Source organism: Cyrtonyx montezumae, unplaced genomic scaffold (genome assembly GCF_038088225.1).
Source record: "Cyrtonyx montezumae isolate F1298 unplaced genomic scaffold, pur_monq_1.0 scaffold_13, whole genome shotgun sequence".
NCBI lineage: Eukaryota > Metazoa > Chordata > Aves > Galliformes > Odontophoridae > Cyrtonyx > Cyrtonyx montezumae.
Window position 1 is genome coordinate 30909683 of NW_027071859.1, and position 20022 is coordinate 30929704.

Consider the following 20022-nt stretch of genomic DNA (forward strand, 5'->3'; position numbering starts at 1 on the left):
TGGAACTTCTTATGCTTCAGTTTGTGGCCATTTCCCCTTGTCCTATCACTACATGCTGAAGAGTTCAACCTTGTCCTTTTGCCTTCCTCTCCTTAGATATTTATAGATGTAGATCAGATCCCCTCTGAGTCTTTTTTTTTTCACCTTCAGATAAGGGAGGTGTTCCAAGCCCTTTATCATCTTTGTGGCCCTCCACTGGACTTTTTCAAGGAGATTTTATTGGCAACAGCTTCCTGTGAGGGCAAATCTTTTGCATTTTATCTATTTTTTTGTTATTTTTTCCTTCAGAACCTTATTTTCAGGGCAGTGCCATGATTCCTTCAGTCTCCAGTTTTCAGAATGTTGGCATGTAGAGAAAGATGCCACTGTGACCCCCACAGAGACCAAAAGGATTTCTGATTATAATTAAGTCCCTTTAGGAACTGGGTATCTCCTACTCCTCCCTTTTCAGAGGATCGGATGGCTAGCGGCTACTCCTTGGTTTCTCCCACATGGAAATTTGTCAGATTTCATGACAACTGATGCAGCTCTTCTGGTGAAGGATGTTGAGTGCAACGAAGGTGGAGGCTGGCCAGAAGCTCATATGAAATAAGTTCAGCTTGTGTTAAGTATGGGAAAGTAAAGAAAGCAAGAGCATGAGCAGTATTAGTTTACGCTTGGATGCTTCCAGAGATCAGAGGCCTTCCTTAGCAGGCCTGGAGAACAAAGTCTGAATCACAAAGATTTTTTCCCATTGTGTTCACCAAAAATGAGATTTGACATGAACATAAACAGTTTACAAAGATGAGCTGAGTGTGGCAAATCAGTGACTAAGCCACATCAGGGCAGAGGCATTACCATCTCTATAAGAAAATGAAAACTTCATTTTTGCTAATAACTCAGCCAATTTTGCATTTATTTTTGTAATGTCAGTCACTGTTTTGATTTGGTTTGAACTAAATTTCTCTTTTAATGTTTTTTTTTTTGGTTCAGTCCCAGACTACAAACTCTGTTATTTGCTGAGCTCTACAGAATGTAGTTTATAGGGAGAATATAAGTGAGTTATGGGCCTTTTGTTCCAGAAAAAATTACATCCAGAGTCACTGCAATATATTTCACTTGGATAATGTCAATACTGCTGTATAAAAGTGAAATATGTATAGGTGTATAATAATAAAAATATAATCTAGAAGCTAAAGGGAAATAATGGAAAAACTGTTGAAAAGCAAAATTTTGCTGTAATAAAATGAATTTATTAACACAAGGAAAAAAAAGGGTTGGCACCATTAATTTTTATTGTCTCCCACTGTAAGTTGTCAAAATTTACAAAACTCCCAAATGTTTCATACTTGATAAAAACGTCATTTTTGTATGGAAGAGTGAAATTTTTTTCTTCTTGAATACCACTGAATACCTGCAACAGCAAAAAGCTGATCAACTGTGATCTGTGAAAGTCTTGTTAGCATTAAAACATTATTAAGGATGAACTTTTTTTGACACATCCTAGAAAGGAAGTGGAAATAAATTCATATGAATATTTTACCATGACAAAGGCCATCAAGCTGTCAAAAGGAACAGACTCTGAAGCAATTGACTTGGAGGTAGTAGAGCTGAGTACCCTAGTGTGTGCCTAGAAGATTTATGGACCCCTGAAACTTTTCTTTCATTGAGGATACAAGCTGTGTCTCTCCTCCTACCTCCAGGGAAACTGATAGGAACTGAAGAATTAGGTCCCCACCTATATTATAAAGTGCTACATCCAGCACCAGGCACCAGTTCATGACAAAGAAAGTAGGAGAAATCAAGATTTGGATGAAGAGGTTGGCTGGAGGACTAGGCTCTGTAGTAAGAGCGGATATGGATTCTGTACCACAACATACTCTACATGTTGTGGAAATATGTGAGGAAAAGCCACTGAGAGCTCCAGTGTTTTGTCATATTTAACAGAGATCATCCAACTGCTTCATAAGCTGCTGGATAGGACAAGAATGGGTTGGTGGGTGCACGAGCAGACAGATATGCATACATGCACACAGTAAATGCAAACTGGACTTAAAACAAAAACTGGGAAGAACTCTTGATGATTTTTTAAATCTTTTCTGCATACTCTCTACAATGACTGTCATAGTCATTGACTGTCAACTGTCCTAATAAACTTACTGAAGCATTGTCTCAATACATAAAGTTGCAATGTGGAAATATCATCCATTTTTCCTCTATCTTTTTTAGGAAAGCAGATGGAGATGACAAATGCACTGAGCTCTGCATTCCACAGTCGCCCATAAAGCTTAACCATTGACATTAGTCATTCAGTATTTGGTGAATCAGAGAAATGCAAAAATATGTCGCCTTGGGATCCTAATCTTTCAAGCAGTGCTTTGTCTTCTCTTCAGGGAATATATGGCACATAGATGATAGCAATGACAACTGAAATAAACTCAAGCTCTTTCTAATGGGTTGTCTGGAACTGTCACCTTCTTAAAGGAACACACTGAAGAGAACACCTAATATAAGTGGGAAGAAGTTGAACTTTTCTTTGTTGATGTCGTGGGTATGACTTCATCAACTGAGGCTGGAAAGCAGTGGCATGAGTGGCCAAGAATCACAGTTGATGCAGAAACATCAATAATGTTCTTTGGTAAAAGCCTGTCTCTTCCTTCATCAGTCTCAGCAGAGTGTTGTTATTAAGGTGATAGGGATAAATAAAATTCAGTAATGACTTCAGAAAGAAATAACGGAAAAAAATCTTACTGGAAAACATTTTTTAAATTGCATTTGTCACTGATGGATACAAAAATAGATCTATGAGTCTACAGAAGCAAATGTACTTACAGAGAAATTTTGTGGTGTGATTCATTTATAGGAGTCAGTGTAAATATATAGGACATCAAGGTCGCTGTTTTAGCTGAGATGTAGGTAGGACCAGTCTTCCTCATTCTTTTAGCTTTGAGAGCAGACATTCTCCCACCTGACTTCCTGGATGTGCTGGGATCCTGGACATTCCTGCATACCAGAGCGCATGAAATGTTGGCATGTTCCAGGCTTTTTGGGCTCACTACAAGAAAAACTCAGGTGTTCACACAGCAGGTCTCATCTAATCTGGATGCACTATAGTGCATGTGGAAAATTTATTCAGTTAATGCTTGTGCATTCTGTCTGGAAGTATACAGGTTGTTATGTATGAAATATGTGCAAATAATTTCCTCCCATACCAACGAAGGTAGTCACTACAGTAGACAGTGTCGGCCAAAGCTCTGTAATGGAGTAGATAGGGCAAGATTGCAGCAACAGGGGAACTCAAATATTTGTGACCATGCCTGGCCCAGTGAGACTTCGGAAAGTTTCTAGTTTCCATTTCTTCTGTCAGCCTCACTCTACTCATTTGCTTTCTTAATTTCTGGGAGAAAAGATCACTTTGACAGTTTATCTATGTTCTATTAAAGTTGACATTGCACATAAGCCTACAATACCATAAAGTGCAGTATGCAGCTATGTGACACCAGCCCAAATGTTTTTTTTCTTTTGCTTTTCTTGATCTAGAAAATTATAACTGGTTATAAAGTGTTCTGAACACCGTAAGTTTGTGGTGGCACATCTGTGTTGGCTGATGATGCAGCTTATCTATGGAAGATATCTAGATGAACATACAGCTGTGACTGTATTTATATGTGTAGTAACGTACTATAATAGTGTAGTAACGTATGTGTAGTAAATGTGTAGTAACGTACTAATAATAGAATGACTAAGGTTGGAAAAGACCTCTAAGATCATCTAGTCCAGCTGTCCCACTACCACCAATACTGCCCACTAAACCATGTCCCTAAGTATTACATGTACCCTTTCCTTAAACACTTCCAGGGATGGTGACTCCACCACTGCCCTGAGCAGCCTGTTCCAGATAGCCCTAAAACAAGTAGCTACACTTCAGTCATCTTCTGCCTTCTATATTCACTGCAGAGGTCCCTCTTCTTTCCTAGCTGATCAGCTCTGGGGGTGCTGCACAGGGAAAGTTGACCACCCCAAGCCCACAGCCCCCAGTAAATCATAGAATCATCTATGATGACTATTTTCAGATAAGCTCTTCTTGTTTACCTTTAGTTTACAATAATAATAATAATAATAATAATAATATTAACAGCCTTTATGAAGCATAGGAGTTTTCAGGAAAGTAGCTGGCATCAAGATATTGCTGCTTTGTGTCTTTGGTGATCCTTGACAACACGAGCCTGGAGGGTTCTAACACACTGTAGTCTGAAATGGTGATGCGGTGTCCCCAGAAATAAGAGGTTATGCCTGTGTTTAGTTGCATGGGCCACCAGATGTCTGTGGGGAAGAGAGTGTTCCAGTGACTAAACATGACAGTTAAACCCTAAGGCCCATTGGGATTAATGAAGTACAGCCAGCTAGGATTATAAACCTTTGAACTGGAGGTCTTAGTTGGAATGTATGACTAAATACAAATACCTTTCTTTAAAAATAATAAATTCATCTTGTCCCAGACCCAAACTTTTTGCTCCCCATCACTGCCAAGAAGTGAGATGTACTGAGATACGGTCTTTAACTAAATGTGTTTGATATTTGTTGAAATGGGTTTCATCAGTAATCTTCTAGTTAGGAAAAATGGAAGAATATTAAGAGAAGGAATGTCAAAGGCTCTGGGCAGCAAATGGAACAGAGGTATTCTCTTAAATGTAGTCAGAAAACTGAAAACAAATTCAGAATCAACGTTTAATCTTCAGGGATGAAGTTAAGTGATTTCTGTGCCATTTCGCTTCCAACTAGTGTGATTGACACCATCTTTCTGTTTATATTCTTCAGCAGGACTTCTGGGATACTGATCTTAGAAAAACCACTTAAACCACATCTCTCATCCGCTTGGGTTCTAACCAGTTCCTAGGATTAAATGACAGACTTTTCTGCTAATTGCTCCTTTGCCTGTCATGTAATTTGCCTTATATACAACACAAGTCCTTTGGTATTTGTCTAGAATCCTATTTTCCCTCTTTCTGTTAACCTGTTTTATATCTTTTCTCACCATTATTTGCTTCAGATCAGTCTGTCCCTCTGGCTGGCTCAATTCAGTGGGTTTTCCTGTTCATTCAATATTTGGCTTCTTTTTTTTTAAGGCGTTTTTTCTCAAAAAACTTTTTATTATATGACATTCCAAAATATAATATTTTGAAAATATTTTACTTATATTTTCTGTTAGCTCTCTCTGTTCTTATCATTTTCATTTCTGGATAATTTTCTTTCCCTTAGTTCATTATTTACAATTCAGTACATCTTCTCTTCCTTGGGCCTTCCTGTGTTCTGCCCTTGCTCTTTGATCTCTTTCTGCAGTCATACTATCTTTATCTTTACAGATTACTTCTCAATAAACCCACTTGGTCCTTCTTTGCTAATGTTTTTTGACTCCATTATATTAAACAGATCCCTACTTTTCTGGTGCATTGTTATAAACCTGATGACCTAATTCTTCTTTAGTTTGCATCTACAAAAGATGAAACATCATGAAACAGCCAAAACCAACAAAAAAAAATCATAATATGTATTGCAAAGAAGAAGTAGAGTATCAGAAAGATCTTCAGTCTGAATTTCATGGTAATGTTCAGCCTTTTATCACCAGCTGGCCATAAGACACTTAGCAGCTTTAGCCTGGTATTTCTTCATTTTTGCAATGGTAAAGGTATAGAAAATGTTTGAAGAAAATGTTTGAAGAAAATGTATTCCCAGATTCTGTGGTAGGAAACAAACAATGAGAGTTTTTATCATTCATTGTCTGGTGTATGTAACCATTTCACTCTGTCTTCACCACAGAGAGTAGTGATGTTTGGCTTGACATGCCAAACATGATCAGGAGATCAGGAGCATTCCTTCATCTAAACTGGGAAATCCTTATATTGTTGTCAATGAAAAAATGATGATGATGAATGTGTGTTTTTGTGGGCCTGGGTTTTGCTTTCATTTCAATCAGATAAAAACCATGATCCTGCAAGTCAATTGGGCAGGTAATCTCTGTGCTTTTTCAAGGAGGCTACATTGCAAACACCCCATCTGCAGGAGTTTAAGACAAAATATTTTTTTGTCTAATTCTGGAGCAAATCTGTAGAAAGCAAATGAGTTATTCAGCATTCACACTGGAGCAGCTAAGGAGTACAATTACTTTGTTTTTTTCAGATCTCAGGAGCAACCTTGCCCTGCTTTGGGCTGGTATTATGCCACTTAGTCGTAAAACTGAATTATTTTAAGTTCCTTCCCTAGTTTTGGTTTGGGCTTTCCATTTTTCACATCCTTACTTTGAAATTTATTTTTTTTTCAAATATATTAATATTTATTTCCAGGCATCCAGCCGACTTTTATTCTGGCCTTTGCATCTTTTTTTCCTTCCATGTTTTAGTCCAACATAAATGATTCGCTTTCAGCACACACAGTACCCTACTATTTATTTAAGATTGAAAGAAGGCAAGAAAGTAGTTTTCTCATGCAATTTCTAGGACATCTCCAATTCTGTGGCAAGTCTGGGCTAGCTTCTTGGTAAAGCTTGATCATGACCATCAGCAAAACAAATGACTATGCATGGTTAATAGAACTTGCCTACAGATTAAAACAGTTTGGTCTAATCAAAGACATATTTTAAGAGTTACTTGCTAACAGGTTTTTATTTACTGTTTGATCAAATTTGCAAGTAAGAAACACAATATTACATTTAAACAGTTTTATAATCAACATTTATGTTGCCTAAATTCGCTATTCCAGGTATGGAGCCAGCCTGCCTCCTTGGAAATCACCAATACAAGAGCAAAAGAAAAGTAGTGCTCTCTTTGTTTCCAAGAAAGACAAATTACTGTTTGCTACAAATGCATGTGGTTATTTTCTTGGTGAAACTAAGCTTTTTAGCTGATGGTTTCCTGTTCATTATTTGTGTTTATGTTTGTGTGTGTGCATGTGAATGTAAAGGTGTAGAGATGGATTATTCATTAGGACAAATTAACTGTCTTTTTTGTGGTGTGAATATTCACACTGAAGCCAGTGGTTTACTCAGACTTATGTCAGGAAGGACATAAGTTCCGTTTGAATATGTTGCCTGTTACAGTGGGGTCCTGGCCCATTACTGTGGTTCTAAGGCTCTGCAATAGAGCACAAGTATAATAGTAATGATTTGGCTCCTTGCATAGAACAGCTGTCTGACCTGCAGTATAAACAATTTCAGCTTTCTTCTTTGAAATAATATCAAGACTGGAATTTTGTGCCTACTTACAGCAGAAATAGACTGACTCAAAAATCTTCACTATCAAGAGAATATTCTGTCTTCAGGATTTTCCTCACTGTGTTAGGTGAATGAGTTTTCAGGGTCACAGTCATTCTTCAGGTTGAATTTGGGCATCTATTCAGGAACTGAGATTTGTATAAGCCAGGCTAGATATGCTGACTCTGTCTGGAGCACTTCAGGAGAACTGGGCTTCTTCTTCGTTCTCCACGCCCACTATGAGCGCTGGCTGGCATGGGAATACAATGAGAAACCCTGAAGAACACAGACAATCTTTATATTCTGCCCCTAGCTTGGGCATCTTACCCAGAATGTCAGGAAATTTATCACCCATGCTCAGGATGAAATGTTAAACATCTTCACCTGACATGGATAGTTGCACCTCCTCCCATTTTCCTTCTCTCCTCTTCCTTGATATCACATCCTCTGGCTCTGTAGACAGTGCACTTGTGAAGGACTGAGATGTGGGTTTAGATAATAAACTCAGATTATCTTCCACCTCCAATTAAAGATTAAAAACATAGCCTCTCTCCTCCCCCTTTTGTATTGATGAGTTCTGGGGCGGCAGCCAGACCAGGCTCCACATAAGGCAGGCTGGAGTTTACTGATACATTCATTGCATCAACCTGAAGAGATGTGTAGCATTGCAAGCACTGAGACACTTCTGCAGATGCAAGACAGAACTTGAAATGACCGATGCATTCTGATATCAAAAAATAAGATGATTACATACCTACCATAATGGGGAAATGGTGTGCAATGATTTTGTGGGCTAACACTTTCAGTATGGGCACCTAACATGATTAGTTAGGTCATATAACTCACCCTTAAGTCTTTCTGGTTCTTTTTCTGATTTTTTTTTTCCAAAGGGCCTCAAGCCTGGCACACTGATGTCTCAGTGCCCCTAGAAATCTGGCCATGAATATTTCCTGTGAGTTCCTAACTGCGAGATTCCTACTGCATGGATATTTAAGTCTCAGAGATTTTATTAGTCTTGTCAAGTTTCTCCACTCTTCTCCTTCTTCCTTCTCATTTTGGTAAGTAAAGCAATGTTTATACTTGAGTAACTCAAAATACTTCTTGAACCTTCTTTGCATTAAATTTCTTTCTCTAGACTCCAATAGAGCTATACAGTTGTATTGAAAATATCTGTAGGATAGCTTTTCTTTATTTTAATGCCTTTAGCAGACCAAAGTTTTAGCTGCTCTGTCAGTTTGGTGTGCCAGTGACTTTAATAGTTTGAACTCCTGGCATAAAAAGTGTGATTGAGGATGCTTAAGAAAGCTCCTTGGCTCCCTTTGTCAAAATCACTGAAGACTGAAATTCCTATGACAATATCTTGGCTCAGGAGTAAAATAAATTTAATTAATCTGTGAATGATACTTGCCCCCTACCTCTTCACCAGCAGGCGGACAAAAATTGTAAAAGGAATTGTCTGAGAGAATCTAAAGATGTGTGTACATGCACAACATTAGCTGATATTATTATGGAACAGTAACAATTTTCACATGCTCCTGTATCCATTCTCCCTTTCTTCCTCTTTCTCCCACAGCAGCAGTGTTCTTCTGTAGAGCTTTAAATCAGATGCACCACTGTATAGAAAGACCAAGTAAAGAGGGAGTGAATTGTAATGCAGTTGGGCAGTGAAAAAAACATGGCAGGTTTTCAGCAGCGCTGATACAGGATGGGTGAGGAGTCTGATTGTGATTCTCATTGCAGCCATATGGTCAGTCATGTTCTTTCAGGGAGTCCACCAATTATTCATTGAATTTCATAAACCAGCTCATTTCTCTAGCCATTTCTGCTCTCCCTGGATGGCATCCCTGCTCGAGTGTATCAATTGGTTCCATCAGTTTGGTGTCACCTGCAAGCTTGATGATGTGCTGTCACCTCCTCCAAATCACTGATAGGGGCATAAAACAGGACAAGTCCTTGTACATACCCCTGTGGTGCTCCATTGTTACTGGCCTGCATGTAGAGTACAACCCATTAATGATTACCCACTAATCTGTGAGTTCAGTTATTCAGCCAGTTTTATATGCTTTTTCTGCTCATCCATATCTTAACTTGGATACATTATTCTGAGAGACAAGGCTGAAAGCCTTGTTAAAGTACAGTAAATGACAGACACTATATTCCACTCATCTAGAAATCCATGCATTTTGTCAAAGGATATAAGGTTGTAAGAAAATGATTTACCTCTAGCAAATCCATGCCTGAAGCCAAGTTTTTCTCCTCCACATGCCAAGGACAAAGATTTTGTCTGGTTCAAGATTTTGTGTATTATCTTTGACTCAATTTTCATCCAATTCTATTAGCTTCTCTCCTATTTTAACACTTTCGTTTACTGTAGAGGCCTGGGAGACCTTGTTAATGAGGACAGGCAAAGGCACTGAGTACATCAGCCTGTCTGCTCTAAGTAAATCACTGACCCATTTATTGATGGGCCCACACTTCTCTTGTTCAGCCTTTTCCTGCTAATTTAGAAGCTCTTCTTCTTGCCTTTGATAGCCCTTGAACATCTATTCCAGCTGACCTCATGTTGCCTTTTTGCACTAGAACTCTGCCATGGCTTTTCTACTCAGCCAAAAAAGTATCCTGATAAGTCCGTTTTGTTTCCTTAGTATTGGAATAAACCATTCTTTAAAGACCTGCCAGCTCCTCTGAGATTTTTCACCCTTCAGGGCAATGAACCTTCAGGTCACCTACCAATTCACTGAATAATCTGAGGTTTGCTTACCTATTCTCTGGTACCTCTGTCCTTACTCTTCTTTGGATCTTGAACTCAACTGTTTCATTCTCACTGTAGCCAGTGTTGCCACTGATTATCACACACAACCAATTATGTCTTTTTAGTGAATAGTAGGTCCAGCTGTGCATCACCTGTAGCTGTCCATCCTATACCTGAGCTATCAAACTGCCACATCAATGCAATGACAGCTATGAGGTCAGGTGGTTCAGGTCTTTATACATTCTGGTTTTAAAAATCTTCAGAGCTAGATGTTCCCGTGATTGCTCCCGTTTCCTTAGGATTGATAAACAAGGAAAAAAATCATCAGAAGGAATGAATATGCTTATCTTCATTTTGTGGGTGATAACTTAATGAGTCTGCTAGCAAGTGCTCATAAACCTCCATTTTGTAACTAAGAGTTTGTGACAAAACTGTAAACCATTCCATGAGATAGCTATTGAAAGACAAGTACAACACTTCCAAAAATTAGACTTCTTCATTTTAAGATGTAATCAAAAGAATCTCCATGTGACAGTAGCTTCATTTGGAGGCTCCTTCAATCAGATCTGTAGTGAGTACTGCCTTTGCAATGCTGCACTGTATAATAAGTATTTAGAAATTTATAAGCTCAGCCTTATTTTCCTGTTATGGATTGAGGTTTCATCTCCACAGATTGCTGAAGGCATGGCATTGCATGTAAAATAGTGTATTACCACATCTGTTATTGTATCAAAGTCATGTGTCTTACAGTACCACCACAGAAATTTCTCAGACTAACAGAATGATATTGTTTTGCCACCACATTAGTACCGGTTGTACTCTGACATAACTTATACCTTTTTTCCCACCACTGTTTCAAATCTGGTATTCATACAGCAATCTGGGACATACTTCGGTAGTGATGTAGGCTTATGAAGACCATGACATGGATGAATCATGTAAAACTTTTTTCCTTTCTTTCTCTCTCTCTCTCTCTCTCTCTCTCTCTTTTTTAAATTTATTTATTTTGATTTCTGGATGAGTTCTGGCAAAACTTCCAAAACCAACCACTAATATAATATAAATATAGAGAATACTTTTCTATTTCTAGTAGAAAATGTATTTGAAGTGAGGCTTTATTTTTGTACTTTAAGGACTGCCAGCATACAGCCTTGTCCTACTGTCTGGGGTCATATTCACTTGGAAAGAAAAGTGGTGTCCATTTGCAGTCGTGACTATTTGTGCTAGCTCTCCCTTTCCCACACATGCAGATGTTTTTTTTTTTATTCTAACAGTGACCATTTTAACTTCAAGAAAGGTATGCATTTCTAAAAGTAATAAGATCTGAAGAGAGAGCTCACATTTAGTTGACTGAAAGCGCTGTGTGAAAGAAGGGGGAAGCCCTCTTTGTAATGAAACACTCCCTAGAGAGGAGAGAGGTTTGGCAAGCCAAACAGACTGAGCAGCATTATTTGCCTGAAGAATTTAGCTCTTTTAGTGGGGAGTATCTAAATGCCCTTCCTCAGGTGGTGTGAACACATGTACTCCTGTGCCACTGAAAAATAATGTCAGGAAATCATGGCCTATTCATGAGGATCTGCTGTAGCAGAGCATCTTTCCAAAGGAGGTTAATTCTCTTTTTGGTTTCCTATGTGCTTCATCCTAGGCCTGCCTCTGGCCATAGGCTCAGCTTTTAGAAAGATGGATAAAGTTGGCGGGGCAGGAGAGAGGGAGCATCGAATGCTAACAGCACGAAACATGCAGTGCTGGGTGCTTTCCTCAGATGTGTACCTGATTGAAGTTGTTACACTCCTTTGGTGCTCTGAAGAAATAAGTATCTATTACCTGTAACATCATAACCAAAGGTAAGAGAGAAGCTCCCCTCAGATGTGTCCTTCCATAAGAGAGTAAGTGCTAGCTGCATTCACTCAAAATCTCTTCAAGGTTTTTGAGATGTTTGCTGTAACATCTATATGGTGCCTTCTCTGCAGCAGGCTGCTCTGCTCCTTTATGGAACCCTTCTGTCCTGTGATTTCCCTTGTATTGGGTGGGATCAAATGATGAATGTGCAAGAATGAGAGGCCAGGACCTCGTTCATACCTGAGATATGAATATTTGAGTTTCAAACCTTCTCCCCTGCTGATTCAGGAATTGATCTGGGAACCACTATCTTGCAATCTAGGCAGTTAACCCAAATACCTTGCTGCTATCTTCTCTGTGAGGTTGCTGCTTCTGAACTTTTCTCACACAGAGGTGTACCATGGAATGCTTGAAATGGAGACTTGAACCTGAGTTTCCCACATCCCAACAGATGCCTTGGCTGGTAGCCAATCAATGTCTCTGTGCAGTCCCCTAACTGACTTTTTCCAGAGATATAAATCAAATATGTCAGGGCCCAAGCAACCAGGACATTTCAGTCCTTTCCACTGAAAATTAGATTAATCAATACCCTATCAGCTATGATACTAAGTTTTTTTCATGTTGATTTGTTTTTGATTATTGTCTCAAATAAGATATATCCTGGTTTAGATTCTAATAAATAATGTTGTGACTATGAACCTGGAACTGAGAACAAATCCAGTCCCTGATCATGTAGTTGCCATCTGCTCTTTATTTAAGTTACTTGAAAAACAAATGCTTCTTCCATACTGCCTAAGGTACGTGATCTGATTAACATAAGTAAAATAAGTCAGTTAATAAATTTGCAAGTACCATCAGGACATACCGACATAAAAAATTCATGAGTACATAGTCCTTCGTCACAATGTTTTCCAGTTCCTCTCTGTCCCTCCCTTTGTTTAGCAGTGTCACCTGACACATCCCACACAGCAGAGGTTCTGCTCATCACAAGTGCTGAAGCACCAAACTCCTCATGATCCACTCCTGTGCGGAGAGCTGCTTGAAATTTTGCCTCCTGAGTTGCTTTCCTTCCCAGCATCCCAATAGCAACAGGTAGACTACTTCAGAAGGTTATTTAGCCTTTAGGGAAGCTGGGTCATTTTTTGGTACCCCTCATTTTCCCTGAAGGACTTCTAGACGAAGTCTTTGTTGAGTCCTAATTCAGGATCCTTCAGTAAGAAGAGATGAATCTGGGCACTCTGTGGGGCTTAAGTATCTAAGCTTTTAAAGATTTGAATCTAATATCTTTGTGCAGAGAAAGTAGTCAAATCCTTATTCTTCAGTCCTTTATGCCTGACAAATTTTTGAATGTCATTTAATATAAAAATAATCTCTTATAATTTCTCATTTTTAGAAGTCATTACTTGTCTCTAGTTTTCTTCTGACAGAGCTAAAGCTAAGATCAAAATTGAGTTATAACATTTTTGACAATACAATTTTTTATTGGATTTTTAAAAGCCAACAAATCCAGAAAGTCTGTTACATTTTAATTTGGACAGCGTATACTAAAAGAATTAGGTACAAATCGGAGTTTAACATCTTGAGATTATTAACATTTTTGAATTCCTTTTTACTTACTTAAGGGCCTTTCTGGCTAACCATGAAGAACTAAAATGGTGAATTAGTAATCACACAGCAACTTGCAATATGGCACATGATTGCCCATTATCAGATAAGAAAACCAAAACCACAGGAATAACTTTTTGCAGAGCGATGTTTGTCTTCACAGAAATGCCAGTTTTGACCTGCTAGTTTGGCAGATAACCATTAATTTAAAGCAAGAGATAGATGAAATAGGTTCTTAATCTTGCTCTAACCTCTAAAACAGCTGTTGCTATGGAAAATGTATTTCCCATGTAACTCTCCTGAATATTACATGTTGAAGCTAATCCTTCCCTTATACATATGTTTAGAAAAGAGAAAGATGATGTTTTCTGTGGGTTCTTCTCTTCTGGCCTCAGCTTTATTTGGTCTGTGTAACCTGCAAACATACAGACTTGTTTTTATAGTATTTCATTCTAACGAAGATGTCTTTTTAATGTGTCTTGCTAGCTTATGAATATTCAAATTACCATTTGCAATTACTAAATGAAAAGAAAATCAAGTTAAATACTAATGCTCACATGGTTAATCTATTACACTATTGTTACATTTTTACCGAAATGGCAGCCAAACTTCCCAGGTGCTGTTTCTCCGTCCCTCACATAACATCAGAAAAAAAAAATATCTGCATTAAAATAATGCATACAAATATACTAGTGGTTATTAGGCAGAAGAAAAAAACATACTGTAAATTCATCCAAAAGAAACTATATTAAAGATCCGGTGTGAGACAGAATTTTGGATGTGCTCTAAGCAGCTTTTCATCAGCAGGGTTCTCTGAAGAGAAACACTTTCCAGTGTTGCTCCTCTTTATAAATGAGCTAACCTCAGACATTACCAAGCACCCAAACAACTGGGCTGTTTCAGACTTGCAGTACATTAATAAATGATGATGTTTATGAAAGATATTGCAGACATTTTTCCAGGGATGTGGAAAGCCCAGTAAAGAAATAAAAGAAAAAAAAAAAGTCTGCAAGCAGTCTCTGAGGACTTTTGATTTTGGGGGACCAAAGACATACAGGACTCATGTGGGACAGCTGCTGTGAATTGAAGGCCACTGCTGACCACTGTCTAAGGAACAGCAGATATCCTCACAGCAAACAAGTCTGTTGCCTGAACTGGCAGCCTGGAGTTGGTTTGTTGTGGCTGTTCTGTTGAACAGTAGCTCAGTAGAAGTTTGTTAAATGCAAGCATAATTAGAAGTATCTGAAAATCTGAAGCAGCAGAGGTTATGAGCAAGCAGACACATAGGATCAGACCACACCCCTCTGATGGGACCTTGTCAGAGGGGGTCTCACCTGCTTTGTGTGAGGTCTGCTCACCCTACAGGAAGACTTCAGATGGCACATTAAATTTACTGAATGTGATTGTTTGTGTACAAAGGTATCAAAATATCATCACACCCCAAGCTAATTACTGTGATAGGGCATCTGTGACAGGAGTTCAGAACACTGCTCTAGGGCTTCTGGCTTTCTGACATGCCCAGTGACTACATTCTTCCTTGTGCTGTAGCTAATTGCCTTTAGCACCAATGAATACTGGTGTGTGGGGACAGAAGAGCTGCCAAGGAACAGGTAGGGCTGCAGGCCGATTCCCCACGTTTCCAGTGCTTGGAGGAGGCCATCAATTACCTTGGAGCCTCTTTTCTTCCCTGGCCTCCTGCAGGGACATGTGCTATTGTCCAAGGTTTGTGACAACCATATCACAGTCATCTCTGGAGATACCTTGATAAGTAGCTGTATTCTAAAAGTTTAAAAATTGCTCTTACAAGCTTGAAGAGAGGATTTTGGAGAGTCTTTCAGGTGCCTACATTGATGCTCACTTTTTGTTGGTCTCTAGCAGTCCAGATATATTGCATGTATATACTACAGTCCAGATATACTACATACAATCATTTTTGATAACTTGGGTACTTCTTCAATGTCCCTGTGCCCAAACTGGAAGAAATAAGAGTTTCCCAGGGGTATCCATACCAGAGAGATTGCCATGAAATAGAACACCAGTGTTTGTTAAACATTCATGCCAGCGTATGCCCAGATTATGAGTTAAGCAGACGTAATAAAGCAATTCAAGCTGTTGAATTTGGCAACTGTGCAAATTCTAGGGATCTGCCTTGCAAAGGGAACAGATACTTGTGTCCTTGTACATGGCATCCATTTTGAGTATTGTGTTTACTTTTCTCTCTAATGTCAGTATTGGAAATAGTAAAAAAAGAAGTTTCTCAAAAAAGAGAAGTGAAATTTTATCTTTAATTTTATAGTATGTGTGGAATATATGTTTTTAAGTAGTTATTATATAAAGATATTTGCCCTGTAATTGTTTAGGACTTTATCTGTGAAGCTGAAAAGAACAGTGCAAAGCTGAAGAATGCACTGAAGAATGCATAAAAAGCACTTAATATAGATTATTAGTATTTTTAACTGTTCAGAAAACAACCTGCTCAGTATATGAAAGTTACAGAGGGAGCAGGAGTGCAAGGCAGCAATCATTTCTAATCTTGTAAGACAGCAAACACAACACAGGTGACAGTTTCATCAATATGCCCTGATGCAAATAGTAGAAAGACCTGGGTGTACTGATGTATGGGATGCTAGACATGAGCCAGCAATGTGCCCTTGCAGCCCAGAAAGCCACCCATATCCTTCAAAGAGAGCATGGCCAGAAGGTTGAGGGAGGTGATCCTGCTTCTCTGCTCTGCACTGGTGAGTACCTGAGATACTGTGTCCAGATGTGGAGTCCTCAGTGCAGGAAAGATATAGACTTGTAGGAACACATACAGAAGAAGGCCACAAAAATGATTCAAAGTATGGAAAATCTCCTGTGTGGACAAACTGAGAGAGCTGGAGTTGTTCAGAACCCAGCCCCTCCAGGCAGCCAACTATCTAGGCATTGTTCTCATGTGGTTTATGGTTGACAGCAATTGCTGCTAGCTTGAGTGTTTAGATTGCACAGTACTGACAGTGCTGGTGCTGTCTACTCTACAAGTAACTTCAGAAAAGAAGAGTATTATCTTGGCAGCACAACAAACCATGCATTGATGTAGCCATTACTTTTTATCAAGGTCTGTAGTAGAGACAAACTAAAACTATTTAGGTATCTATTCTTTGTCCACACATACAAGGTACCAGGTTAAGTTATTTCATTTAATTTCTATTAAAAATTCTGTGGAAGTTTGAAAGGCTTCTTTTTTGTTGAAGCTGGAATGAAAGTTTTATTTTCAAGCATGATTTTCAGTCAGAGCTAGATGCAATTTATGCCACCTTCAAAGAGTCTGTAAAAAGATAAGTAAAATATGATAATCACATGAGAAAATCCAGGGAGAAAAATTAGATTTGAATAAATTATTTCAGTGTGCATGACTTCTATGGCATAGTGAATGTGTATAGGTCACCACAATAGTAACCACTGAAAGATGTCTTTTATCCAATACATGCAAAATAACCTAGATTTATTTGCTGTCTTTTTTGAGATGCGTGTAATGAAATCACACACAGAACTTTTCTAATTTTCTCTACTGTGTAGATCTTCAAGATCTCACTATCATCTTTGCTTACCATGACCTCTGTTCTCTTGCTAGGCAGCCTGTCTTCACAGCGATTAAGCTAATGAATGAATGACATTAAAGGTCATGCTCTTTAAGAACAGCTGAATTTTATAGGACTTTAATTATGTTAGGATTAGATAGAAAAAAAAAAGTCTCCAATTATTTAAATTTCTATAAAGACTTTGAATAAAATTTATTTATTATTTATTTATATCAATTTCAACCCATAGGTTTTAATCTTCATCAGTACACAATCTAGGTTGCTTCAGTTTCAAATTCTTATGGCAGATTTCCTCTGTGAGAATACAGAATATTTATATCTCACGGGTAGCCTCTGAGATATGAACAGTGAAATGAAAGCCAGTTGAGAGACCACTCTTTTTAAAAAAAGAAAATCACTATTTTTTATAAACAATCAAAACATTTTTTGTATGTCTGAATTTTGCAGAGTCTGTGGGCCTGGAGCTGCTATCAGCCATCCTTGTGGCACAAAACTGGTGGAGGTCCAGCAGTCCATGTCACACAGGGTGGGCTCAGACCTCCTCTGATGTTCAGTGGCTGTGAGCAGCCCTTAGATCCACACATCCCTACACTTCTCTTTGTCATTTGTGTAGGAGAGGGAGGATGAGCTGGCAATTCCCTGGCATTTATCTCAATTCCAAGTAAAACTTGGACTTCAGCCAGACTGATTAAAGAGGGAATGCTTCAAATAAAAGCTGTAAAGACACTCCTTGTGAGCACAAGTACCCTTGCTGATCTGGATTTTTGGTAGTCAGGTGTGCTCAAGCTTTGAAGGGATAAACTCGTTTGAGATGTCAAGCACATTCATACTGTGCACATTTTACTGTGTTTATTTAAGCACACTTCAACAGTACTTAGTATGAAGTATTTAACAATAGTTTAGAAAATATAATGTTGCATATATTCTGATGTCATAACTCCCTCAACATTTTCATTTTTATTCTGAAAATTAAATTATGACAAGGAGGTGATTATATTTCCACTCAAATATATTTTATTTCCCCAAGAATAGAGAGATTTGGATACACAGAGGCTGCATTCTGAATGTTTATATTCCAACCTTTTCTTGCATGAGGTGCTGACATCACAGTTCATGTATTTAATAACTGGAAGAATCAAACAGTCTGTCATGAGGTGCAAAATCTACACTCCTAGGTATGTTTATATATATCATCAGAAAAATCCTGCATTCTACCAAAATGAAGCAAAAAAATCTCCTGTTATGCATGTCATATATGGTGAGCATAACAGCATAAAAATACAGAATGTCTTGTCTTGAGAATTATTTTTAATGGATCATTTGAAAGTAGTGAAATCATTCTTAAAAAGCACATGTGAATCTTTACAATGCAGATTTCATTTATTACTGTATATTATCAGTTGCTGGAAAATGTCAGGGGCTGACATTAGGTACTACAACTGCACCTCTTTTGGTATTAATTTTGTAAATCCTTTGGGTGAGGATGACCCTCATACATCCTGTCCTTGGCAATTCACTTGCTCTGGTAGAGAAGAGAAGCCAAGATGAAATGAAATCTTTCCCCTGTGAGGGCAGATGTTTTGAAGAAGCTTAGTTCAAGATCATCTGTATGGATTGGAGGTCTCAGTGTTTCTTTGCTTCTTAATGAAACAGTGCCAGAAGCACCTTCAGTTGGCTTTCATGAATGCTGAAGAAATGACTGCTGTGGTCTACGTGATGGACCCAGAGAAGTACATGGGTTCAGAACATCCAGCCAGCTAGTGCCAAATGAAGCACTGTAGAGCAAGAGTCCTATGTGATGCACCAGTGCTACAAATCAGTTTTAACCTTCCTGCTAGATGATGATCATAGTCAGCTTGAATACACAAAGAGGCAGCTGATCTGTAACAACATGGGGTGCTCTCCATTCGTGGCCAAAAATATTGTCTGTTGTGGGACTGAAAGGGAACACCAAACTTTCCTATGGCGCAGTCTGAGGTTTTTTTTTCCACTGCTCTTTCATGCACGTTTTTCTAATCTGAATTCAAGCCTGATGTCATCTGCCTTCCCTTTCTCAGTGCATCTGTGGGTTTTCACATGCGCTCATCACTTGGAGGACAAACCCTTACACAGCAGGGAATGGGTCCAAGTGTCTCATCCATTTTGGAAATGTAGATTTATCATCAGGATCAAAGCAAAATTTTACTTCAAGATGTTTCTCCTGCTGCTTCCCCAACTTCCTGGTGACTTTTTTTTCCATTCCCTCTTTCATAGGAGGTAGACCCTCCTTTTCTGTTTCTGTGGTATCTTAGTTTTGTTGCTGCATCTGTGCTGGGTATGGCATGAAGACCGGGATCTCAATGAAGCTGTTCTCTCAGTGGTTTGCTTTGTCCTGTTGCTTTTTTCTTTGCTTTCTCTGTCACTGCTTGGATTTCTAAGTCACTTTTTGTCCTTCTGACCAAAATTAGCAGAAATATCTGGTCTATGTGCTTTGCCACTATTTTGAGAGAAAGCATTTTCTTCTGCAGAGATCTTACCATCTCTTCATGCTTACATTGCAGAGAGATCCAAAGCAGTTCTGCTATGGATTGCATGGGTGTATGTGCCTTTTACAAAAGCCACCAAGCCCTTTCGATGCCTTTTAGTGCAGTAAATTACAGGCTCTGCAATAGGCTGGACTGTTTTTTTGCGTGGCTTCTTCAAACCCACCTCTCTTCTCTCATCTTTGGAGATATTTTTATAGCATTTGTAGAATCCAAGTAGGCTATGTCTTGGTGACTAAAATTTCCTATCTGGCACATGGCAGCTATGTGACAGGCAATGAATTTGGACTTCTTTCATCTCCAGCTATCTACCGTTGACTGGTAGAATTAGGAATTCCTTATGTAAAGTCAGGGGCACTGGCCACTCCTAGTGCAACCATCTCCCGTTAAGCTACAGTCCCTACAGAGCTCTCTGTGTACCCTTCAAGCTGTTGCTAAATGTTTTCCTGAGAAAGGTCAACATAGGAAACAAAGAATATGTTTAAATTTTTTGTAAAG